Here is a 27,671-nt window from a genome sequence, read left to right as displayed (position 1 = left end):
GTTAAGTTTCATCTAGGTCATACCCCTTTGCATAAGGGTCATCCATTTGCATGTGTCCTCTTGCATTAAAGTCATACCATTGTCATACATTTATATTTCTCATACCCTAGGTCTCTTCATCAAGCTTAGGTCATTATCATATCATATTAGGGTCCCTTGCATATTAATTGTTCCTTTGCATATAGTGTCAAAACTAGGTTTTGTCATACTTGAGTAATCCAAATCTTTGATAAACCCTAAGTCATTGTTAGGAAGTCTAGACCTTATCAAACCTTTTGTCCTTTTGTCATCAATATCATTTCATCAAACCTAGCTTAGTATCCAAGCATATAGGGGAGACATTGTCATTTTGTCCTTTTATCACTTGGTCCTTTTGTCCTTCGAGGTCTAGACATTATTCCAATTTCCTAAGGGTCCCTCTTTTATTTGCATTCATAAGTTTGTCAAAATCTTCAAAAACAACCAAAAAAAAACATAGATTGCATTTTCATCTATTTAAGTTTGCATTTAGTTGCATATCATATATTGTCCTTGAAAATTCCAAAAATATTGCATTTGCATAGTGACATGTCTATTGAAACAAGGTTCCAAGCACCAATGATGCAACAAAGTTTGACGTATCAACTGACAATGCAATCAAATTTTAATCCAAGGCAATCACAATTCTATCCAACCCAACAACAAGGCAATATCGATCAAACTTTTTATGATGAAACAAGTCTCCAAATACAAAAACTAGAGGAGAAACTTGCTCAAGAAGAGGAGATATTGGAACAAAGAGTGAAAAACATTGAGAAGAATAGATCACAAATGTCCAAAATGTTTCAAAAATTTCTAGGTCGAAATCTAAAGATTGAGCCAATTGATGTAAGATCTCTTCTTGAACGATCAGACATACCAGCTCTCCTCTCACAAATAGAGATGATGAAACAATTTCAAGAAAGGAGACAACATCAATTTCAACATTATGTGCCTCCACAACAAGAACAAGAAGGTGTTTACTATCAATCACATTTTCAACCATCTCAACCAATGGTCCAACATATACAACCAACATAATCAATGGTCCAATTTCAACAATATGTCCAACCAACTATACAATGTCAACAAATGGTTCAACCAATGGTGGAATATCAATGTCAATGAACACTACCAAACATTCAAAACGAAAGGTTGCAGCACATACCAACCCAAATTTCAAACATGTCAGAACAATTGAACCAAATCCAATATCAAAACATGACATCAAACCAAAAACAAGTTCAAATTCTAGGTACAACTATGTCAAAACCTCGAAAGAAAGGTGGCTTTGTTGCAATGCTCTTCAGGAAATTACCAAGTGAGTTCTTTGAGGAAGGTCAAGATAATACACTTATGTCTAGCCATGCCTCATCCCCCCGCAAACAAATTGACTCTCCAATGGCATCTATCCCTACACCTTTAGAAGTTTCACAAGAACCTTCCATATTGTCCTCATCAAATAATACACCCAAGGATGCAATTAGCCAAGGGCTATCCATAATTGATTGCCATGATAATCCAATTCATGATGCACATCCTTGTCATGTTTCAGAAATACTAGACCCAATGCAACCATGCACTTTATTGCCATTACCTGTTTTAGAGGATCCCATTCGAAGTCCCTCTTCCTCATGTTCAAGCATTGATTTCTTGCCAAAATCCATCACAAATGTTCAAAGTGCATTTCCTTGATGCCAAAACATTGACTCCTTGTCAGAATCCCCCATGCATATCCAAAGTCCAACCCCATGTCAAGAGGATAATTTAGAGCATAAAGAAACGCGTGTTAAAAAAGATCAAGATCAAGATCCTAAAACCTTATCATCCCATCCAATTGTTGACCAGGACCCCATGTTCCTAGACACTCACGATGATTCCCCTATTCTTGTTCATCCTATCCAAAGTCCTATTTACACTCCATTCCCCGAGCAAGATCCAGATATCCCAGTTCATCCAATCCCAAACGATCCCCTTCCATTTCATGAACACAATGTCCTTTCAAATCCCATTGGCATTCCACTTCCTAAGAAGGATCAAGATATCCTTTCCATCCTTTCCGATGATCCCATTAAAAGTCAAGAGCAAAGCACCTTTAAAGAGGATTCCAATGATCTTCCTCCTTGTCAAGATCAAATTATTCCTTCAGATCCTCCACAAGATCCTTATGTTCCTCCATCTCCTTGTCTTAATGCTCCATATACACTCCAAGATCGCATTTCTTTTGATGATCCCATTATTTTTCCCATTCCATCTCTTGAAGAGCCTGTCATTGAACCATGTCAACTACACAATCCTAGTCCTCCTCTTGATCCTAATCCCCCTCATGATTCTAATGTGTCAGTGCAAGATGTTCATGAACCCTCGACATGCATAATGGGTTCTTCCACTTTGGTGCAATCCGATCCACTTCAAGATCTCATTATTTCTCTCATATCATATCCACCTCATAATGGACTCGCGTCTTCTTCCCAAAGAAAAGAGTATCCTACAAGTCAAGATATTCATAAAGGCCAAGGGGTAGACCTTCACAAGAAAGAACTCCTCAATATGAAAGAAGGTCTTAAGGGTCATGTCTACACAACTCACTCTCAAGACGTTGGTATTGCTCCATCAAAATCAAAACATACACCTTCCCCATCATACCTTCCACCCATCTTAGGTCCTTATATTCCTTCATCCTCTATGCAAGGTGAACAAAGGCACACATCCTTGAGTCAATTTCACCAATCCAAAAGAACTCCATTTCATTCCTATCCATCCATTCATTCCTTTCCCCCTCCAAGCAATTTGGATGCCAAGCATAAAAGTCATAAGTCTAGCAATCCACATGTATTCAAGGATCAACATGTCAAAACAAAGAACAATATGATCTATAAAGAACAAAATATATCCAAAAGGCCACAAAGGCCCACTGACCAAAATAAAGCCAAGTCAAAATATATATGGGTTCCTAAATCCCTTGTGCAAGAAATGCACTCCAAGGAACCACAAAAGCATGAAAAATCAAAAACCATGTGGATCCCTAAGTGGCTCCTTGAAGCACAAAAGCCTAAAGAAACATCAAAATTGGCATCTACAATTGCTATTCCTCCATCCAAACATTCCAAGTCTATTCCTACATCACCTTCTTCATCCATTTTGGGCCCTTATGTCCTAGAATCACTATCCTTTCCTCCATCCAAATCTCACAATCTGAGATCCATTTTTCCTCCATTAGTCCATCACCCCTCAAGGTGTGCGCCAATGTCGATCTTGCCTACATTTCCATCCAGTGAAGCCCAATTCTTCCAGTACCCTATCTATTATCCAAGGCATATTTTCCATCCTTCCATCCCTTTGATCCAATCCTTTGCATAAATCCTCGCCTTAGTTTCATCTTATTTTCCATGTCCTTATCCTACCAACGTCTTTTAGCATGCTTTTAAAGGTCATGGTCCATTTTTTTTCAAGGCTACTATCCAAAAAAAAAAAAGACGCTTGAGTCCTTCTTCCATCCCCTATCATGTGTCCAACTTCTATTGAAAAGGTCAAAATAATAAAAAAAAAAAAGTGAAAAAAAAAAGAAAAAGAAAAAAAAATAACACAAAAATAATTCGTCCACTAGTGAAAACCTGGCAAACAGGCGCCTTGGGCAAGTACCATGATGAAAACCTGGCAAACAGGCGTCATGCGTAATTTTTGAACTTCTTGCACACCACACTTGGGGGAAGGTTTCCTCCTTCATGTCCTATTGCCCTTCATTATCCTATCATACCATGTCATTACCCTTCATATCCTATTGTCCCTCATGTCCAGTTTCCCTTTCTACCGTTGATCTTGACAAGGCTGAGGATCTTCATGAGCATCGTGCATCTTGCTTGCAGCTTTTAGTCCATCATAGCTTTTGGTCTTTATCCATTTTCTTATTACATCCTTTCATCCATATTCCCTGTCTTATTGCAACTTTCTGCCACTATCCCTTAGCCTACCCTGACTTTCTTACCTACTTGCCTACTTGCTTTCAATCATGTATGTGCACTTGTAGGTGAGATCCACAACTAAACTATTTGAAGAGGAAAGAAGAACAATGGAGCCGCATGAAGGAAGCATTCATATCCACATATGGTTTGCATAGTATTTACTTTTGAATGTTTCATTTTCATGATGATTTAAATAAGCTTAATTTAAGCTTTTGTGATTGAGCTAATAATTAATGTTTGAATTGTTTCGTGATGATTCCTAATTTCCTATGCTACATTAATCATAAAATTAATTTATATTAACTGAATAAAATCAATAGTCTAAAATATAAATTTTATTAACATTAGTTAATTTTAATTTAATATATATTAATTAAAAAAAGAGTTTGTTAGATCTGTATATTTTACCAACTTAAATAAATGTATTTACATTTTTAAATGATTTAAATAAGCTTAATTTAAAATAATTATTTTAAAATATATATATTTTAATAGTTTTAATTTCTTATTTTACATGATAAATTATTTGTTAATTGTCTTAAAAGTGAATTTATTTTCAAATGAAAGAACAAATAATTAAATTTCTTTAAAATAAAATAAAAATAATTCAAATAAAAGAAAATAAAATTATTTTATTTATTTTCAAACTTACAAATATTTCAATTAATAATATAAACATAATTAAAATTTATTTTTAAATAATTTGAATTAATTTTCAAATATAATTTATAATAAAATAATTTTTAGAGTATTTAGTATTAATTTATATTACAAAAGTATTTTGCAACATATTTATTAATGTTGCTTAAATTTATATTAAGAAATAATTTTCAAAGTAACTAATATTAATTTAATTTATTGGTTTTTATTAAAGAAAAAGCAGGTTTTGAAGGAACCCTGCAACCCTTTAAGAAAAGCCAAAATTTTGACTTAACAAGGCATTAAACCAAAACACAAAAATAGATTGAAAAAGCCCCACAAAGACATATAGATCATTACAATCTTAGGGCCTTACAAAAGGATAGACTGAAAAATAGATAGAAAGAACCAACAAAGCACCAGCACAAGCCCAACAAAGTGACAACATTAACCCAACAGTTTCATAGACTTCTCCATCTCTTTTTCCATATCCCTCATGGTACTGGTAATTTTCCTCAGCCTTTGAAAATCAAGAGGAGGTGTCGTTGACTTTCTCTTTAGAGTATCTCTAGTCCTAGTGCCTATCCTAGAAGTCGCATCCTCCTCAATAGTATCAACCTCCACACTCTCCTTTAGAGGAAACTGGTCCTCAAGACTTCTTATCATGTTTTTAAAACTTTCGACAATGGCATTTAACACCCAACAACTATTATTCACCACAGTCCTAATAGATTCCTTTATTTTTTTATTTGGTCTTCCTGTGTACCCATCCTAGTCTCATAGCCCTTTTTGAATTCATCAAAAGGTTCAATAGTAGATTTAATGTATTCAATAAATGAGGCCTTGTCTTTCAAAAATCCTAGGCTAGGCTCATCCACCATTTGGGACTTTTCCAATATAGCATGATTTTGTCTTTCACCATATCAGTGTTGCTACTACTAGCTCTCAGTTTTAACAACACTTCCTTAATCTCATTGAAAATCCATTTAAAAATATTGAAAGTATCAATTGCCCCATCCCGAGTTAAAGACAACACATCAGGGACCCCTTCCTTATCAAATTTGAGCAGAGTAGAATCAGGATCAAAACTGTTAGGGAAGGGTGGATAGGATCCAGGGTTTTGAACATGGTGAGAATTAAAAGAGGTCGAGGGGGATGAAGCTTAGCTCTGAGAATCTTTCGCCTTATTTTTCTTAGGAGTCATTTTGGGGTAAATTACTCATCCCTCGACTAAGTGTAGTAATCATCCTCTTGGGAATGGGTAGTCTCAGAAGAAGAGTTAACATCAAGAGGGGAAGAGGGCATGGCTGACAAAGCTTTTGTATGTTCAAAAATTAAAAAAGATAAGACTAGCATGCAACACTGGATACTTAACATGGTCCTTTTTGCGACCGGCTAAACCATCTTTTAAAGAATTGGCAAGAAATAAAGGGAAAGATACCCTCACCTTATGTCTAAAATGATTGAGCAGGGAAAAATGATAAGCAAAGGCCCTAGTGTATCTTCCATCCAAAGTTATATAATTCATTAAAACCTTCAACATGTCAGCCCAAATTGTCTTAATCTTTGTTGTGTTGTAGTTGGTCGACCCATCTCTAACTAAGTCCCGCTTTTCCATGTCATCATTGGAAACAACTTCATAGCATTCTTAGAAAACTTCCTATCTTTGTAAAATTTAGCACCATTAGTTGAAAACCTCATAACTTCTGCAATGAGATCCTCATCAATCTCAAAATACCTTCCATACAAAGAAACATAACCTTTGTTATAATTCTTCACAATGAACTTGGTAATTTTGGCTTTAGCCCCCTGCAATTTCTTGATATAGATATTGATGCCACCCTTCTCCAGAATCCTCCATATTGTAGTTTTGTTCTTCTACACTATATAATCTATGGGCTCCACTCTCTTGAGGTCCCCCCCGTCCTTTCACAATCAATAGTTTGATAATTCTCCCTGCAAATCATCGTAACAAGGTCTCTATTCACCCTACAAATGGACCCAAAATAACAATAAACACACACCAAAGCCACATACACCCAGAAAAGCATGCCTTTCTGCCCATGGTTGTCCTTCATAAACTTGATTTAATTTATTGTTAAGAGTAATTAAATGTAATAATAAATCTTTGGACATGTAGTGTCGTGGTTAAAACATTTCGTTGGTGAAGCAGCCACCAAGATTCAAACCCCTACTAAGTCATCATGCTCGCAAGCCTTGTGTCTTCATTGTGCCATTGTGCTCACGAGTTTGAACAAGTGAAGTGTGGGGATGAGGTACCCCGTTTGCGGCCTTGTCAGTTCATAGCTTCGAGTCTAAAGCATTTCACATGGAGCGAAAAAGCGTGTCATGCTAGTGACATCGGTCACATTAAAAAGTTTACGAAGCATCTAAATTACACTTTAGTTACATGCAATAATATGTTGAGCTCAACACAAAGATCAATAGTAGTCTCTATTTGATATGCACACATTTAGAATAATGCTCTTGCCATGGTAGATTTGACATTTCATTTCACGAGCATAATTGCACATCACATAGTGATAAAAAAGGCAAGAAATTAACTTTACAATATGAAGGAGTTGAGTGATACAATAGAAAATTGACACATTACCTTAGAAGCTCGCTAGCAACTAGCTTTTTATTAAAGACAACACGTGTATAATATGACCAATGGAATGAACTCATTGATTTTATTGGGCACTTGAAAATGTGTGGCAAAGATCACTAGAGACCCAAGGAACAATAATTTTTTAATTTTATTTATTTATTGAACCTTTGTATTAGTGGGCCTCCCTCTTCATTTCAAGGCCATAATTCTTTTTACGTAGATTGAAAGCTTTGTACTTGATTTAAATTTAACATTATTGATAAATAACTTACATAGATGATGTAGATAATATGATGACATTATAAATTGAAATATGTATTATTAAAATTTTTTGAATTTTACATCCATTATTATTAAAAAACCAAAAAAATAATAGTCTAGGTATTTCTTTTCTCACCCATTTTTTGAGCACCACCTTTGTTTGCTTTGGTTCCATTATCTTCTATTCCTCAGTCGCTTCTGGCATCTACTAGAACCTTTGTGATTAGGGTTTGGAATGCGATTATGTCCATGATTTGATTGAAGGGGACTCTCCAAGAGGAATATTGTTAGGCAAAGATATTTCCCATGGTATCATAAGAGGGATTGAGTTTGGGAACAAAACTAGAGACACTGTTTTTGTCCAATGCCAAGTGGGCCCTTGATTGCAACATGCAGAGATCTGACCTCTCCATCGTGACAAAGACATCCATGCATGCAGTAGGGCTTACAAAAGAGACGTGGCTAATCTGACTTCAAAATAATTGACTAACGTTCGTGTTATACATACAACCGATAAATGAAAGATGGAATTAGTTTTGCCAATCATGACCAACATCTTAATTTTCGACTTACCTTCATGTTATACATAAATCGTGATGTTTTTAGAACCAGATTAGCTCCAGCCTTCCAAAACCAGGGGATTCCCACCATGAAAACCACTGTTTTTTTAAAAAAAAAACAACATGTCATTTATTATCTTCAAACATGTCACTTATTATCTTCACTAATTCTTCGTATTCTTTTATACAAATTAATAGCCTTATCCAATATGTCACTTCTTATCATCAATTCCCTAACGATATAAGTGGCTGCAGGCAGCTGTGTCCAGTGATGTGTGCCCATCAATAATAAAAATATTCAATCTTCGCCAACTCATCCACTCTTATCCACAAACGGATAACCCTATTCAACATGTCACTGTACAAATAAAGAGGTGGAGCCCACTCTGCGTTTCTACCACATGCTTTCCTGGGTCCACATCTCCCACGGATTTCTCATGTTGCAGGATAATTTGTTAAAAAAAATTAAGTTTACCTCCTATATTAGTTTTTGGTTTTGCAGTTTATAGGCCAGACTTCATTTACCTATGTTATTTAATGGTTCAATTTATTGTCTTTTGGCCTCATTCATTATTTTGATCGATTAGCTAAAAGATTGCTTTGCACATTTTCAGAGAAACATGGACTTCAAACTGGTGGTTTCAAAATTAGTGTGAGTGTTCCCAAGGCTCTAATGAATTATTATGTCAGTTTATTCCAATTACTTTGTGCTAAAATGAAATATCAACTTTCTAATGATAAGTTGGAAAAGATATATTTTTCATGGATTTTTGTTCTCATGTGAAAGATGTTGAACTCAGATTACTTGTTTCTAATAGTTTGAAATATGGACCATCTTATACATCTTGAATACCTTCTTACACTTCCAAGTTTAATACAAGATGAATAATTTCAAAAGGGTAAACATAAGAAATAATATAGACCTAATGGTAATCATACACATGTACTACTAATGTTTTTTTTTCTTGTAAACATTAAAAAATTAAGAAATTTATAAAATTTAGTGAAACTCTAGATCTTATGTTTCAAAGCATATTGGATGAGCTAATTTGATTACCCACCCCCTTCTTCATCTACTCAACCCATATAGAGGCTACCTAACGAATAAAATAAATGCACATTTTAATATAGTGAGCTATGGTTCAAATATGTTAAATTGAATTTTCATACATTGATTTGAAGTTGGACAATTAGGATGTTAGATATGGTGGAATTTGGATTCGATGGAAAAGCTTTACCTTTGGCCATCTTTGAAAATAAACAAGCAACAAACACTCAAGGAATTATGCTAGTGATTTTAAATTTTAAGGATTTAGATTTAAGGGGTTACATATGTTTACACAATGAAGACATGCCAAGGACAATGACAACCTAGATTATTCAAGTGTGTGTATTTGTTTAAGATGAAAATGGAACAAGGTATAATTAGGGCCAAGATAAAATTTCACATAAACATTGGAATATGAAGCCACCAAGGACATGATTAAGATTTCTCTTTTCAGAGAGATTCAAATGTGGCTTAGGGCTTCTATTCTTTTGTTGCTATGGAAAATGTATCGATTTATGATGCTTCCAAACTAAGATCTAGGTACAATGTAAATGTAAACTAAGAATGTTGTAACAGATTAATATGTAGACAAAAGTTCAATAATAGGTACAAAAGGGAATAGAAGATAAATGTCCACCTATGACTACAATTTGGGGTTGAATTCACCGGACTGGTGTGCCCAAAGTGTTTTGGTCCTCCCACTTCTACACATAAAGTTAATCGAGCCATCCTAAGACCTTTCTCTCTTCGTACCCTTCAAATCTGGCACTGATCTCTAAGGAGCAAGGCAGCCACAACACCTTGGTCTTGGACTAGGTCACCCAACATGCCTTGGTCTAGGATTTTTTGGTTCCGCTTTTTGGTGTTGATTTGTGGTTGTCTATTGATTACTCTTCTCTCTTTATGTCTCCATCAAAAACTTGTAGCTACACTTGCAAGAGAAAAAGAGGGTATGGTGGTGGTCATATAGGGGTTTTCCTTAGTCAATCCCCCATTTTTGTGATTTCCACCTCCACAAATAGTTGGTATTGAAATTAGAATAGTGTGTGTTCTCTCAAATCGTAAGTGTGTATAAGACGGATATGAGATAAAGTATATGAATGCAAACTAGAGTCTAGTCAAGTGTGTTAGATAAAAACACTAAAATGATATTGATGAAAATGAACTAATGTATAAATGACTTAAGTGCTAAAATATCAAATCAGAATCTTAATTGCAAAAATATGAGAAAAACAATAAATTATACCTAATCCTTAGGAAGATGTACACGCCAATCATCACTCGATAATTTCCTATTATCCTCCAATATCTCTTCAAGCTTCCATGATTGATGAATATGTTGAACACAACACATGAATGAAAGGAGGCGGGTGAATGAATCTAGACCTTAAAACGCTTTACTTTTGATCAATTAAACTTCAAACCACACTTAACTAGTTACTATAGCTATGAAGCATGAAAGCACAAAGCACATCATAGACATGAACACTGGATTTACATGGAAAAACCTAAACAAATAAAAACCACGGTGAAAATCACACTCACATTAAGAAAAACCAATTACAAAGTGTAAGAATTTATCAAATATAGCTAAGATCTAGAACACAATGAATAGCACAAAAGACATACAATATATTGATAAGAATAAGTTGTATTCTAATCAAGATGCCAAATAAGATCAATTGGATCATTACATATAATGTAAGATGAGCATGCTTATAAAGACAAGGCCACATGGATATGTGACCACACAATCATGACATGTGGCTCAATGACAAACAAGGCTAGGTGAGGGTAGGTAGGAGAAATAATAAAATATTCCACAAGATGTGGATCACCCATTGAAGGTGGAATGTAACAACAAGATAAGACCACAAAAGGTGGAATTTATCCTACATGCATCATCCCTATGTGCACACTTCCCTAAGTGTCTCATATCCAAACTACTGTGAGATGTATTATCCTAAGTCAACTTAAGTAAAGTGTAATTATTAGACATGATTTACACCAACACTCCCCCTTAAGTGCAACTTAGGGGAATGTAGACTCATGTTAACAATGCAAGATGGGTTCTGACTACTAGGCCATGTTAGGTACCCATGTACAAATGCAAATGCAATCAAACCAATTTAATGCAATCTCACAAATTAAGAAAGGGAAAAAATTATGTGGGAAAAAACTATCCTCCAAAAGATAGAAGAAAGCTATACAAAAGAACTCTCAAAGAAGTATGAGAAGGACAAAATCCCATGTGAGGAAAAAGTCCCCCCCATAAGAGAGAAGAAGAGAGATCAAGTAACCCCCCTCAATGTAGAATCTTCAAAAATGGTAGAAGCTCGAAATGATGTGATATCCATAGGAGGAGATGAAATGCAAGGCTTAAGAATGGGGTCGCATGTGAGAACACCCAAATTCAAGTAACCAAAGTTCTCCTTGATATTTGAATCAACATAAGAAGTGTGACCAACATATGAAGAATCAATCTCATCAAGAGGAACAAAATCTTCAAAGGAGTACAACCAAGATGCATAATCCACCATCCCTATAGCAATAATAGCTCTAGTCTCCAATTCTCTGATGATAACTGAATCAGGTGTGAACTCCACATCTTTCCTTGTTTCCCCATGAGTAATCTGATAGATGGAAAGAAGATTGTTTGTCAAATGCAGTACACACAACACATCATTGAAGAAGTTATCTCCAATGACAATAGATACTTTCCTAGTCACATTCATATATGTATGATTGCCCATCAAAATTGGTGGCATGCTGCGAGGCTCAAATGAAGAGAACATCTAGACTACAAAGATGCCATATGATGAGAAGCTCCTAAATCTAGAAGCCATCTCCCTAAATCATGACTTGTAGTAGCACAAAGAGCTTGTCCCTTTCCTTTTGACCGTGAGGAAGGGGAAGGAGATGAATCCTTCTTCTTGTAAGCTGATGGAAAATCAATGCTGTTCTTCTTGAGGATGTTGGTCAACCCATCAATTTGCTTAGTGTAGCAATGATCCTCATCATGACCACTTTTCTTGCAATTTGAGTAAGAAAGCCTTTCCTTATATGATTTTCCCTTAGGTGAGGAAGTAGAATCCTTTTGTTGTGGAGAGTAGGGTTGTGCTCTATCTTGTTGTGCGTTAGGCTTGACTTGCTTCCTCTTCTTGTTGGATTCCTTTCCTTGATTCTCTTGATTAGCCACCAAAGCCATGAACTTTAAAGACTTGAGAATCACCATGCTCATCAGCTTAGATTGCTCTAACATCAACATTTTTATGAATGCATCAAATATGGGTATAGCGAAGGAACTACCCACTGTCAAGCGATGGGTTTGGAAGCTAGAAGTAAATGCTACATATTTTGATGAAAGCTTTCCCAATAGGTTGTAGACCAACTATGCATCCTTCTTATCAATGTCACAATCCTTAAGCTACACTCTTAACTCATTTGCCTTGGTGACATAATATTGGATTGCATGAAAGTTCTTCTGATCTAACATTGTGAGATCATTACCAAGTTGATAGACCCTAATCTCATCAATTTATCCATATAATTTTCCCAAGACATCCCATGCATCGTTAATTGTTTTACACTTGTCAATGTGAAGATGAGATCCTTTAATATATACTTCGTCAATGTTCCAATAGATATAATATTTTTAGTGAGCCATTTCATGTAAGAATTAAGATCATCTTTAGGATCAGATGGTGCTATGATAGTTCCATCAATATAGTGAGTTAATCCCTTTTCCATTAGCTTACTCCATACATCAAATATTAATTAAAGATAGTTATGTGGAGTTAAACGTGGAAATTTAGGAGAACCTGTAGCAACAAAATGAAAGAGCACAATGAAAAGAGAGGCACAATCACACAAGACACCCCGCCCCTCCCTCCCCTCCCCCTTCCTCCTTCCCCTGGCCCCCCAACCCCCCCCCCCAAAAAAAAAAATAAAATAAAAAATAAATGATGATTTGGTACTTTATACTTAGTGTGTGTACAATGGGCCACTTGCAAAAATTGGCAAAGTGGACTTCTGATTTTGACTTTACAAATACCTCAATTAGGCTATACAAGACTCAAATAAATACCACAAGAGATCTAAACCAAGATCCAAGAAAATTACAAGTACCAAATAGGTAAAATGACCAGATACTATAAGTATAATTTTTACTCAAAATGGTGAAAATGTGAGAGCACCGTGTGAAAGTAGACAAAAAATAATGCAATTTAAAAGAAAATGACTCCTGAAAATGAGGTCGTATGAGGCCGAAGGAAGCCTTTGAAGTTGCAAAATCGAGGATTGGACAGGTACAATTGTGAAAAACTAGAAATTCTGAAAAATATGTCCACCAAAATTAGAAAACACCACCATCACTATGGAGAGAATGAACAATTAGTCCAAATAAATAAAAATTACACTCAAAATGACCAAGTTATGAGCCTTCAAAGTTGGCCTGCAAAATCAAAAAGCCTGTTGGAGAGGGGATCATAAATTTTAAAAAATGGCTGACACAGTGCTGGGTAAGTGCACCAAGATGATGAACAGAAAGGGGGGTATAAGTGGCCACTTTTTTTTTTTTTTTTCTTCTAAAAACATGTAAACCTAAACTTCAAAGAGCTATTTGAAGGTCATGCACTCAAAAGTAGGAGTTGAGAAAAGAATAAGAATTGTAGAACTCTAAATCTAGTTTCTAAACTACTAAATTTGTTTAAAATTGGATAAGATTAAGAGGGTCAAACCTTTCATGCACGAAAAACTATTCCTGACTTTTTCAGAAAAATATAACATAACTGTTTTCGTGCACTACACAAAATATATAGTTAGATTTAGTATTTTGAAAAACCCTTTGGTAGGATGATAGGTAAGAGTGAGATCTAGAAGTTGTGTATTTGTTTGTAATTTTTCGTTGAACATTTTTTTTATGATTTTTGGAAGTGACCACATCCTGAAAATTTGGTACTTGCTTGTGTGTTGGGCATAACTTGCATCAAAATAATCAAAAATGCAATTTTTTTTTTAAAGTGTATAGAATCTAGTGTAGAACAATAATATGTAGTTTATTTTGAATTTGGTCAAGTATATCAAAATTTATTTAAAAAATGGTAGACATATGTTTGTGAGGACTGCCAAGGCACTGATAAAGAAAATTAAAGTTTACTATGCTAATGTTGTCCAAAAATAGAAAAATTTATATGGTTAGAAAACTAAAAAGATGTGTGAGATTATGGTGGTAGTTTTAGAGATACCCACTTGATCATTTGTAAACCCGATTACGATGAACTTAAGAAATCATGTTGGAGGATGAAAAAACATGTAAAGGGACAAAAAAGGGGGGGGGGGGAGGGCTTGCAAGCCTTAGGGTCATTTTCCAACCCTCTTACAAGCCAAAACCTGCATGGGTTTTGAAAAACAAAAAGTATTATTATTAGTTTTAAATAACCCATACGGGTTATGTAAAACTAAAACCATTTTTTTGTTTCACAAAACCCGTACGGGTTATGAAGAACCAAAAACATTTTTTTTTGTTTCACAAAACCCTTACAGGTTATGAAGACATAATAATGTATGCTTGTAAACTTAGCATTTACTACACATGTTTTAGACATGCCTAGATAATATGTGTTTATGTATGTATATATGCATATCTATAGCTATATAAATATATATTTATATAGATATATATTTGTATACATGCATATATCTCTTCTTTTCCTCTCTCCCTCATCTTCCTTCCCCCATCATTGTCTTTGTCTATTCTAATCCCTAATTATCTTCCTTGAGTTCTATCTCATTTCTCTCCTACTCACACTTCTCTCTTTTTCGATTCTCACCCTTTTCTCCTTCTTGTTCTCTCTCTACCTCATGTCTCTCACCCTCTCCTCCTCCTACTCTCTCTTCCTATCATATTCTCTCTCTCTCTCTCTCTCTCTCTCATTATCCTATCCTATTCTCACCCTCTCCCCCTTCTCTCTCTTTCTCTCCCCCTCCCTCTCCCTCTCCCTCTCCCCCCTCTCCCTCCCCATCTCGTTATCTTATCTCTCTTTCTCTCCCTCTCTCTCCCTCTCCCTCTCTCCCAGTTTCTCCTCTATCTCTCCCCCCATCTCTCTCCCCCTCTCCTTATCCTATTCTCTCTCTCTCTCTCTCTCTCTCTCCATCCCCCCTCTCTCCTTCTCCCTCTTCCCCTCTCCTTTTCCTAATCTCCCTCTCTCCCTGTCCATCCATCCCCCTGTCCTCATCCTACTCTATCTCTCTCTCTCTCTCTTTCTCTCTCTCTCTCTCTCTCTCTCTCTCTCTCTCTCTCTCTCTCTCTCTCTCTCTCTCTCTCTCTCTCTCTCTCTCTCCCTCTCCCTCCCTCTCTCCCTCTCCTTTTCCCAATCTCCCTCTCCCTCCCTCTCCCCCTCTCCTTTTCCCAATCTCCCTCCCTCTCTCCTTCTCCCTCTCCCCATCTCCTTTTCCTAATCTCCCTCTCTCTCCCTATCCATCCTTTTCCCAATCTACCTCCCTCTCTCCCTCTCCTTTTCCTAGTTCTACATAACTCGTATGGGTTATTTAGAACTAAGGCCAAAACTTTTAGTTCTACATAACCCGTACAGGTTATAAGAAATTGTGAATGTTGACATAAAAGGTTTCCATAACCCGTACAAGTTATGGGAAAATCTGAATATATTTTAGTCCCAACAGTGCCTAAAAATGAGCATTGCAAGTTTTTTGAAGGCCCCACTGCTTCTGCACATGATTTTCTGGGACAGTAACAATTAGGTTTTCATATTCTTTTGTCACATTTGCTTTGGAATGATTGATTTGTCTCGTAAATTGGATTGTTTTTCAAGTTAGTTTATCATTGTTACTTTAGATTATAACAAAATCATGATCATTTGTTATTTTTTTGCTTTGATCATGATTGATTTGTCTTGTATTTAGGTTTTTTTTAAAAGTTATTTTATTATTGTTACTTTAGATTATAACAAAGTGATGATAATTTGTTGTTTTTTTGCTATTTGATTGTGGATTGTCATCATGATGTTATGTATAGGACAATGGGAAAGAACCAGAGAGGAACAAATGAACAAAGAGAGGCAGCAAAGGAAAGACAAAGGGAGCATATGAAGAGATTACGTGAAGGTATGTCATCTAATGCACCTAATGAAAGTGATGAACATTCAACAATTGAAAATTAATATGATGAATGCACCCAATCAAAATGATCAACATACACCAATTCAAATACATATGATGAATGCACCTAATGAATGCAATGAACATACACCATTTGAAAATGATTTGGTGAATGCACATGTTAATGAAATTGAAGAAGATATACCATTTGAATTTGATGTGATCAATGCACATAATGCACCTAATGAAAATGAAGAGAATGTGCCAATCTTAACACCTCTTAGAATAATTCATAGAAAACCAAATTTCCTAATAGATATTGATGAAAATATTGTGAATCCAATGCATGATAAAATATCTAAAAGAACTTGTAGAAGAAAGGTTAGAAGAATTTGGAATGACCATTTTGAAAACTTAAATCAAAGTGGAAGATGCCAATCAGTTGTTGAAATGATTAAAAATCTGAAATTTAGAGAGACAATGAAAATTTTGGGGTTAGGAACATCCGAAAATAATAGTGAAAGAACCATTGTGAGAAATCTTTTTGATGCATACCAAGCCATTGGTTTGAAATGACTCACTAAAGGTGCTAACGTTACTCGTCATGTCCTCACATCAACCATAATGGGAAAGGAAATGAAAAAATATCGTTTAATAAGCAAAACAAGCAAGTCATTAAGGATAAGTAGAACCACATTACACTATGCCTTAGAGAGGCGAGAGAAAATCAAGGATCCTAACAATAATTCTCTTTGGGCATTCTCAAGTAGACTCCCATGCAAGGACAAGGTTGTTGTCAATTGACTAAGAACGTTAATTGAGAAATATTGGCATGACAACACAAGGGTTTCACCCAACCAAAGAGATGTTGTTAGAAGGTGGATTGGAATTAGTAATCGTGGGCCACATCCAAAACACTATTTAGATACCACTCAAACACAATTTTATGAAAGGTTTCTTAAAATCTTTCCTCAGATTAAAATTAGTCAAAGATTTTTTGAGATGACAAAACCATTTTATGTTAAGATTAATCATGCACGTACTACATGTTGTAGGGTCCATGTTGGATTTTCCATGCATTATGATATTTATCGCTATATATGTTGTACTTTGCACAGTAATGATGTTTTGTAGGAAAGTGGTCTACAAGCACCTCCTAAGTCATCAAGAGAATTTATTTGAAGTGTACTAAATATACGAGATGACGAGTGCATTTACTATAAGATGATGTGTTTGAGAGGTTTTTGTCCTACATGTGGCGGTTTGCAACAATTGCATAGATGCCTACATCTAGATAGCACACATGAAATTGGTAAGGAACTAGTTTCTATTGGAAAATATAAGTTAGTCACATATGGTGTTAAAGATGGAAAATAATTAAAGAGGTGTGAGTTAGTGAAAAGGGATATATGCGTAGTTGATTTTATGAAGATGTTTCAAGAGAAATTAGTGTATGAGTACATAGGTCACACACATAGAGCTAGGTGGTTAGATGAGAAATTCAAGTTATGTAAGGACACTTTCCCCCTCGACACTATTGTCTCTCTCATTGATTTTGATGAGAATAATACACTAAAGCTGCAAAATGAAGTACAATCTATGTATTACCACTCTACACAAGTTACAATTTTTGTACACATAGCATTCATGCATGCACATGATAGCACCGAGGAGGACATAAATGTTATAAGAGAATATCACTTCTATATCAGCAATGATCGTACTCAGTCCTCAGAGTTTGTGCAAGGATGCATTATAGTCTTCTATGATAGTTTAAGGGAAAGAGATATAATGTACAACTAACACTTAATATGGTTGGACAATTGCACCGCACAATTCAAGATTGCAAGGATGTTCTACTAGTTGACTAGGATGCATGTGACAAGTGGTGTACAACTTTTTTGGAATTTCATTGAGGCAAGGCATGGAAAGGAAGAGCATGTTGATGTGGGAGCATGTGTGAAAAGAGCTCTTACCAGAGAGGAATTGAAGTACGAAGGTGGTGCAATGTTAATAGATGCAAAAACAATTGTGCAATGGTGTAACTCTAAGATGGGACTAGGTAATGCAGGTAAGTCTATGGTTTGTAGATATTTTTGGTTAATAAGTGAATCTAACATTGAAAACTATCTAGATTATTGTACACTTATTGGATCAAGTGACATGCATTAATTTAAAAGTTCAAATGCAACATCACTAGTTATTTATACTAGACAAATTGCATGCTTTTTCTCTTTGTGTATGCTTTTTTTGTGGGATGAATGTGAATCAAAAGAGTGGGTTGACCAATGGTCTTGTAGACCTTTGCAAACCCTAGATACATATCAACTTCCTAGAGAACTGCAAATGAACTAGATTGAAGCATCAATGGATTTTGACCATGTATCAGACATAGTTGAACTAGGTAAAGGGTTGCAATTTGCTACAATTTTAAGCTTAATTTATTAGTATTAACTTATGTTGATTTTGGTATTAACTTATATCCTTCTATTAAATGTAGGTCATGTATATGCAGTTATTACGGATGATAAGAATGAAGAAGGAACAAATTACTTTTTGTGTCGTTGTATTAAGGCCAAAAAGAAATTGACTTCTACAGTGATTGATGTAGAGGGTATTGAGTACCCAATAGGATCCATTGTTGTGACAAGGACATGGCTTAGAAGGTACCATTTTTGTGTCGAGTTGTATTGAGACCTCTTAAACTCATTTATTTAGCAGTCATTGTATTGATTTTGGCATTAACTTATCCCTCTATAAAATGCAAGTACCCTATCAAAAATTCTAATGCCTAGTTGTTTGAGGACTTTGAGACACATAGACATATTCTTCATTACTCAAACCTTCATGTTGCAACAAATATTCATTTGATTAATATTGTGGTAGACCTCTTAACAAGGATTTGTGGAAAGTTCATGAATCAAACCACAAGGCAATACTTGAGACACTAAGGGTTAGAGCTGATCCAGAAGGTTCACTTGATTGATTTTGGGCCATCTAGAAGAATAATTCTACAATATGGTAGAATAATTTTGACAATTTTGTATATATCTTTTGCGAAACATTGTAACTTCACTTTTTTGGATGTTCTCTACATGCATATGAGTTGTAATATGCATATGAGCTGTAATGTGCATATGTAGATGCCAAATTTTGTATATAAAAACATCAATGATTTGTAACGTGCATATCTAGATGCTAAATTTTGTATAAAAAAACAACAATGAGTTGTAATGTGCATATCTAGATGCTAATTTTTGTATAAAAAAACAACAACGAGTTGTAATTTGCATGTTTAGATGCAAAATTTTGTAGATATAAATAGTAATGAGCTTGATCGTTTATATAAGATGCCAAATTTTATATACGAAAGTGTCCATGGGGCTGATTTGCAAATTTTGAGAGCCCAAATTTGTACCATTTGATTATAATACAATTGTAATAAACTTGTACCATTTGATTATAATACAATTGTAATAAACTTGTACCATTTGATTATAAATTTGTACTATTTGATTATAAATAATTGATTTTGATTCTGACATATGTTAAATAACTTGCAAACGGGTATCTGAATATGCAATTTTGAGTTATTGTTGAATTACCCAATTTGAAGAGCTAGTAGGAATAGTTTGAAATGGAGAGAGGCCTTTTTAGGCAGTGACAACATGAACCCATTGGTTCAAATGGATTGTTCATAAGTGCCACGGTCTCTAAGTTACGCTGCATCAAAGTTTGACTGTTTTCCACTTTGAGCGCTAAAGCGAAAACGTCACTACGAGGTGGCTCATAACGATTGGACATCTTGGGGAGGGAGACAAGGGCACACCTAGTGTAAAACTGGCCACTCGGATGTGCTCGCACTGATGGTTCATTCCCACGACAATTAGAATGAAAGATGCACCATTTTGCCACCTCTCACTGACGATTTTTTATGGTTTTTGATGAAACATAATAAATCTCACCACAAGAAAATAGAATCGAGTTGGCCAAAACTGAGAGAGGATTTTTTAGGCAGCAACAACATGACCCCATAGGTTCAAATGGATCATCCATAAGTGCCACGGTCTCTGAGTTACGCTACGTCAAAGTTTGACCATTTTTCCACTTTGAGCGCTCAAGGGAAAACGTCAATACGAGGTGGCTCATAACTATCAGACATCTTGGAGAGAAAGATAAGGGCACACCTAATGTAAAAATAGCCACCAGGATGTGCTCGTGCTGATGGTTCAATCCCTCGATAAGTAGAATGAAAGATGCACTATTTGGCCACCTCTCACTGACGGTTTTTGATGCGATAGAAAAAATCTCACCACAAGAAAATGAAATTGAGTTGGCCAAAACCAAGAGAGGATGTTTTAGGTAAAAAAAACATGACTCCATAGGTTCAAATGGATAATCCATAAGTTCCACGGTCTCTAAGTTATGCGACGTCAAAGTTTGACCATTTTTTCCACTTTGAGTGCTCAAGGGAAAATGTCGCTATGAGGTGGCTCATAATGATCAGACATCTTGGGGAGTAAGACAAGGGCACACCTAGCATAAAACTAGCCACCCAGATGCACTCAAGTTGATGGTTCATTCCCATGACAAGCATAACGAAAGATGGACTATTTTGCCACCTCTCACTAACGGTTTTTGATGCGACAGAAAAAATCTCACCACAAGAAAATAGAATCGAGTTTCCCAAAACTGAGAGAGGTTGTTTTAGGAAGTGAAAACACAACCCCATAGGTTCAAATGGATCATCCATAAGTGCCACAGTCTCCGAGTTACGCGATGCCAAAGTTTGACCATTTTTTCTACTTTGAGCGCTAAAGGGAAAATGTTGCTATGAGGTGGCTCGTAATGATTGGACATCTTGGGGAGAAAGACAAGGGCACACCTAGTGTAAACCCAACCACCTAGATTTTCTCGCATTGACGGTTCATTCCCACAACAAGCAGAATGAAAGATGCACTATTTTGCCACCTCTCGCTGATGGTTTTTGATGCGACAGAAAAATCTTACCACAAGAAAATAGAATTGAGTTGCCTGAAACTGAGAGAGGATGTTTTAGGCAGTAAAAACATGACCCCATAGGTTCTAAAAGATCATCCATAAATGCCATAGTCTCCAACTTATGCAACGTCAAAGTTTGACCATTTTTTCCACTTTGAGCACTCAAGGGAAAGTGTCGCTACAAGGTGGCTCATAACGATCAGACGTCTTGGGGAGTGAGACAAGGGCACACCTAGTGTAAACCCAGCTACCTAGATGCGCTCACACTGATAGTTCATTCCCACGACAAGCAGAAGGAAAGATACACTATTTTTCTACCTCTCACTGACGGTTTTTTATGGTTTTTGATGCGACAGAAAAAATATCACCACAATAAAATGAAATCGAGTTGCTTGAAATCAAGAGACTTTTTTAGGCAGAGACAAAATGACCCCATTGGTTTAGATGGATCATCCATAAGTTCTTCAACTCTTCTTTTATAGGTGATTTGGATGAATAGGTGTGTCTCTTACCCTAAGGCTGACTTGTTATGGAATAAAATTTAAATGAAAACCTTACCTAAGCTGAATCATCCTTAGATAAATTCACTCCAATATCTTCATGCATGAAGGACTCAAAGAAAATTCACTAATCAAAATACACAATATCAGCATTACCGGTATCAGTACTTGGGTTTACACAATATGAGCAATAGATAGTTTAAAAGTATATGCCATATGAGTTACAAGTAATGAACAAATTGGATCACATTTCAAGACATATACACAATGAAAAAAATTGATCACATTTCAATAGCAAATAACTAAGTTTCAAGAATATCATGTTTCGTATATATCAATGAACAAATTGGATCGAATATCAAGTTTCATATATATCAAAATGAACAATAATCGTGCACATATCAAAAAATGGCATAGATGCCAAATCAATAATAGTTACAAAAATGTGGCATGTGCCATGTCTGTCAAAGTCAATATATACATATACAAATGTCGAATATATAAAAAAGTTGGTCCTTCAATGACCACAACTATAACTATATGTCTCTATCAGTATCTATGATCATGGCGGATCATCAAAATTGAGCCTCTTCGAAGTAGTACGTGGCTCTGCAGGTGGCTACACAAGGACAATTCAAATGTCGAATCAGATATATTTTCTCAATATAACATCAAAATAACTAAATACTGAACTCTAAATTGTTTGAAATTGAAATGTTGATTACCTCATCTCTGTCTTCTGCAATTGGGTGAGGCTGAGGATCTGTGGGATGCCCTAGAGGAGGCTGTAACTGGTAAAACAACATTAATACATGTTAATAACACATATGTCAAATAAAACATAATAACTAAAAATGAATAGACTAAAAAACTAAAGCATACTAGAGCCTTAGATGGATGTGTTGTGGTCGTAGGAGGCAAAGTCATAGATAAATCAGTTATGACCATTTCCTATATCCATGGTAAGTGATCCAAAAGGAGTTAACTAGACAGTTTCAACTTTCTTGTGCAGTTAGTGAAAAGGAGTTGATCTAAGACAAACATATCTTTTCCCTTCATTGTGTTGGATCCCATAATATTCGTGTAGGACTTCTACTAAAATGGAATGGTAGAATAATAGTAGGAAGTTTGGAAGGGGCCTGTAATAGTTTAAAGACACTCATACAAGTTAATAACCCAAAGTTGTTGAAAAACTAGATAAAACAAATATTTTTAGCATACATAGAAAAAATGCACACCAAAGCCTCATAGAGTTCTCCTGTAACTTCAGGAGGCCTAGTCGAATCTGATGTAGCTATTACCATTTCTTGTATGAAAAATGATAACATATGAGATAGACATAAAATGATTTAGTCATTTCAAACAAGAAAGAATGCAATCCAAAATGAATATGAAGATATCACCTCTTCCCTCTGCTGAACCTCATCGACACCAGGTCCATTCATTAATTCCGTAAACACCATATGTTTTTGTATATAGAACAAATAAATTAAGTGCATTTATCAATATCTACATATACATGTTTAATCATAATACATTTCAACAAATGAATTTAAATTCTACTGAATTACCTTCCTGTCATTTGGGTGTCCGAGAGGATATCTTTTTCTGCCTCAAAGTGCTAGAGGATGGCTTTCTCACATGAGATGTCCTTGAGGTAGGTGGAGTAAACTGTTAGGATTCCCAAAGATACTGAGAGCGGGGGGGGGGGTGACTCAGTATCTAACCAGTTTGTAGATTTAGTTGATTTAAAAAATGTAATGCATATCAATACTGTGTACCGGTAAACCAAAAATATTGCAGTAAACAAGAATAACAACAATCAAATGAAAAGAACACCATAACACAATAGTTTAATGAGGAAATCCGATGTGGGAAAAAACCTGGTGGGATTTGTGACCCACAATATTCACTTACTCACCAATAAGGGAATATTACTGTTTTACAAGAGGGGCCTACACATGCAAGAAGGCCAAGTGCCTAGAGCTCACTGCTCAATTACAAAAGAAGTCACACTGACTTACAAAAATGGATTATACAAATCCAATGTCTTGTACTACTTCAAATTAGCATCTGTTATGTTAGATCTAGTACCAGTTTTAGCTCTGCTTCACACATAAACCCTTAACCTATAATTTTCATATTAGGTTTGCATAATTTCACCTATCTCCTTATTACAATATGTTCTATAATGATCTCATACATATATGAGTCATATTACAATTCACCATGTCGGCTTACAATAATTTTACAATTAATTACAAAATATATTATCAACAAAATTCCTGTCGGCCAGGGTGCTGGTATCCTTCCTTTCACTATTGGTGTTCTATGTGTCGGTGTAGAGTTTGTTATTGCCGATGCCGGTATATTTGTCTTGCCGGTATCATATGATTGCAAGGTTGCCATCAATGACAAAACCTTCAATCACCTACAATTTCTCATTGGAGTGTGTATTTTCCAACAATCTCCCCCTTTGGCATTGATGGCAACACTCATGAGAAAAATCAAAAAGTGTCCAAAACTGATATCCCCCAAAAAATAGACTGCAAGAATTGTTTTACCAAAAATGTGTTACCAAAAAACAATGTGCTCCCCTTGAGCTTATGGTGTCATCTGCTGATCATTTTTCTCATTGCCTCTACTCCCCCTTTGACATCAATGAAAAAGGTTATCATTCATTGTCAGTGGAGTCTTGCCTGGATTCTTGTAACTGGTGGGTTACAATCTAAAAAATATCTGTCAAAATTAAATTTATTCCATTTTTGAATGTCTTACTATCTTTTATAGCCTCTTAGGTTCTCTGCACAGTACCGATGAGTATGTGCATTTTCTCTTCTATTTTCTTTAGTCCGAGAACCAGAGCCTTAGATATTTCTTTTCTCAAAGAAATAACATACTGTAGTCTTGGACCAAGTCTGCATTTTAAGTCCTTTTCTTTATTCTTTATTTCTTGTTTTTCTTTTTCGAGTTTCTTGATTTTCTCTTCCTGCTCTCCAATTTTCTTCTCTAATTCCAAAAATGAGTTTGATGATCCAATTAGATTATTAGAAATATTATTAATCTTATCTTGTGCTTTTCTGATTTCTTTTACAAGATCTTCTGTTAATACATCCGTTTTGCATGTGTCCCTGTACAGTTTCTTGAAGTCAAAAATGATTTCACTGAGTTCCAATAAAAGAGTATTCATTTCCTCTTTGTTCTTATTTACTATTTCCATAAAGAATTTATCTTTCTCTTTTATCATTCTTTCCTTAAATGTATCCTCATTTATTTGATCCAATGTTCTTAGGTTGCCGGTTATATACTTAGACAATGTGTCTAATTGGCTCAAAGAATCTTTATTGTCTATGTTAGACTTTGGAGCTATCATCTTCAAAATTGGTAAAGTGTCATCTATAGCCTTATAGGCTTGTGCATTGCACTCTGTTATTTTCTTTATAGAATCCAATAAGACCTCAGTTACATTAGTAGGTCTGAATTCAGTCATGGTTGTACTGGATGTTTGTCCAATAGTTTTTACAATCTATAATCTGCTGGTTGTAGTTATAGCTTTGCTTTCCTCTTTCTCAGGAGGATCTATTTGAGTTTCCATTTCTACAAGCAAAATTTTAGGTTTTTCATTTTGGGTCGGTGGCACTGTCTCTATCTGTACCTGTGCTTCAACCTATACCTGTGAAGGAGCATGTTGCTCTTCCTATTTCTCAGTGTTGTCTACTATCGGTTTTTCCTCTGTGCTGCCTGTTGTTGGTGACTTAGTTGGTTTTTCAGTTTCAGTTGATGATGGTGGCTTAGTGGATGCATCAGTCTGCACATCTGTGGTCTTTGCCATTCCAGTGTTTGGTGGTTCACTTGATCCTTCAGTTTGTTTTATTTCCCCAATTCCAATGTTTTCAACTACAATATTTCCTGTCGGTGGCTCTGTTGCCACATCTGATTTCTCAGTTGATTCCTTATCCACCACAACATTGACTTCCTAAGTGTCAATGTTCATTGTATTTAATACCTCAGAATTAGGATTTGTATCCTCACATGGTGTATCCATACTCACAGTTGTTAGTTGATTGTCAGTAGTGTCTACCGGTGGAGTATCTAAAGGTGGTGGGGGTAAGTTGTCTGTTATCTTTATAATGGGAGGTCCACCAACCTTTCCTTTGCCTTTGTCCCTATCCTTCTGATATACCTTGAAGGTTTTAGGTTTTTGATACTATTCTTGTTTCTCTTTTTCTACTAGGAATATATCCCATGCATCTGTTGTTTCCTCTGTTACCTGATTTACTCTTCTTGCCATTAGTGCTACATGCCAGTGAGTAGTTGAGAATACTGACCGGTTAGCCTCAGAGATTAATTGATCTATCTCATCAAGTGAGTTAACAGGGTGCACTGCAAGTAGTTTGTCAATTTTTATTTTCTTATCTAGGTCAATAATAGCTACTCTCCTAGCTTCTAGTCTGTTATATAGATCTGCCGGTATTTCATCAACAATTTGCATCAAAAATTTCTTGAAAATATCTAAGTGTAATATTACAGTGTTCTCTACTTTCTCTTTGTCATCAACGGATAGTGTGTTATACAGTTTGCTGATATTCTTCAACTTGCCATCCTCAGTAATTTCATTAAGTAGTTTATCAATGGGAGCTATAGTCTATTTTGACTTCTTCTTAAGAGTCAACTTCTTTGCCTTTGGAGTTATTTTCTTTGTTGGGGGCGTCACTACTTGTTGCTTCTGTCTTGTTCTTTTTGGTGTAGGAGAAGGCGTTGGTGAATGTTTTCTTTTCCTTTCAACTCTCTTGAATATAATAGGTATGTCACTTTCTGAAGAAGTTCCAACCGATGAAAGGTGAGTTTCCAGTTGAAGTGCTTCCAACTCACTTTCAGTTATACCAGTTTGTTTTAGCACATCTTCTTTAATAGCTTTTGCCTGTCGGGTTCCTTTTCTAACAGTTGACTCAACCTTCTTAACTCTTTTCCTTGATTGAATTTGGCTTTCTATAGTTTCAACACTACCAAATACTTTTTCTTCCAATTCATTAGGAGCTTCTAGGAGGGATTTTGCATAAGTTTCTATTATGTTGTTATCAGTCTCATACCCCATTTTAGTTACCCAGATGGTTCTAGGAATAACTACCTCCATCCAAATTTCATCTTTCTTTATTACAAAATAGATTTCCTTTTGGTACTTATCCATAATAGCTTGTGATAACCTTACTCTTGTTTTCATTCGAACTTTTAGTGCTTGAAAGTGCTCATTTATGTTTTTCTCCCTGTTTTCTCCCATATTGTTCAGCAATTCTGATAGTTGTTTTCCTACTGGTATATCAAATCCAAAATCTTTAGCACCAATATTGGGTACTTGTTTGGTTATGTATAGCATCAGACAAACAAGTAGGTTTCCAAATATGAATGATCCTTTTTTTTCCCTTTTGATCTTTCCTAGATGTCTATTAGCTCATCTTTAAGCCATTCACATATGTCTATCCTTGCATTATCATTTACCATGTCATAGGCACTCTTAATACATAGGCTAGAAATTGAGTTTAACCTATTTGCATGTGTAGCCTTGTAACCTAAGATCATACTGATGAACTTGATATTTGTATCCTTTACATTGTTTACCCTTAGTGATCTCTTGTCAAATGTTGCACCGGTTAGGCTTATCACTAGGTCATTTGAGACCTTCTTAGTTTTGTCAGGTCTGTTGCCGGTGGAGGGTAACACTGTTACTGCCCTTACTGCTTCTTTTGTGATCTTGTGAATAGAGTCTAACCAGAAAAATTCACCATGTACCTTTCTTAACACAATTCTTATGACATCCTTGGGGAAATCTGGGATACTAAGAATTTTTGTGAAACCTAGGGTTTCTATTATCTTGTGTTCAGGTTTGACATTATCGGATTCATCATAGATTACAGTCTTATACATATTTTTAATTTCATCATCACCTAGCTCATCAAT

This window comes from Cryptomeria japonica, chromosome 9, assembly GCF_030272615.1.
Source record: "Cryptomeria japonica chromosome 9, Sugi_1.0, whole genome shotgun sequence".
Lineage (NCBI taxonomy): Eukaryota > Viridiplantae > Streptophyta > Pinopsida > Cupressales > Cupressaceae > Cryptomeria > Cryptomeria japonica.
Note: the sequence above shows the minus strand (reverse complement) of the source record.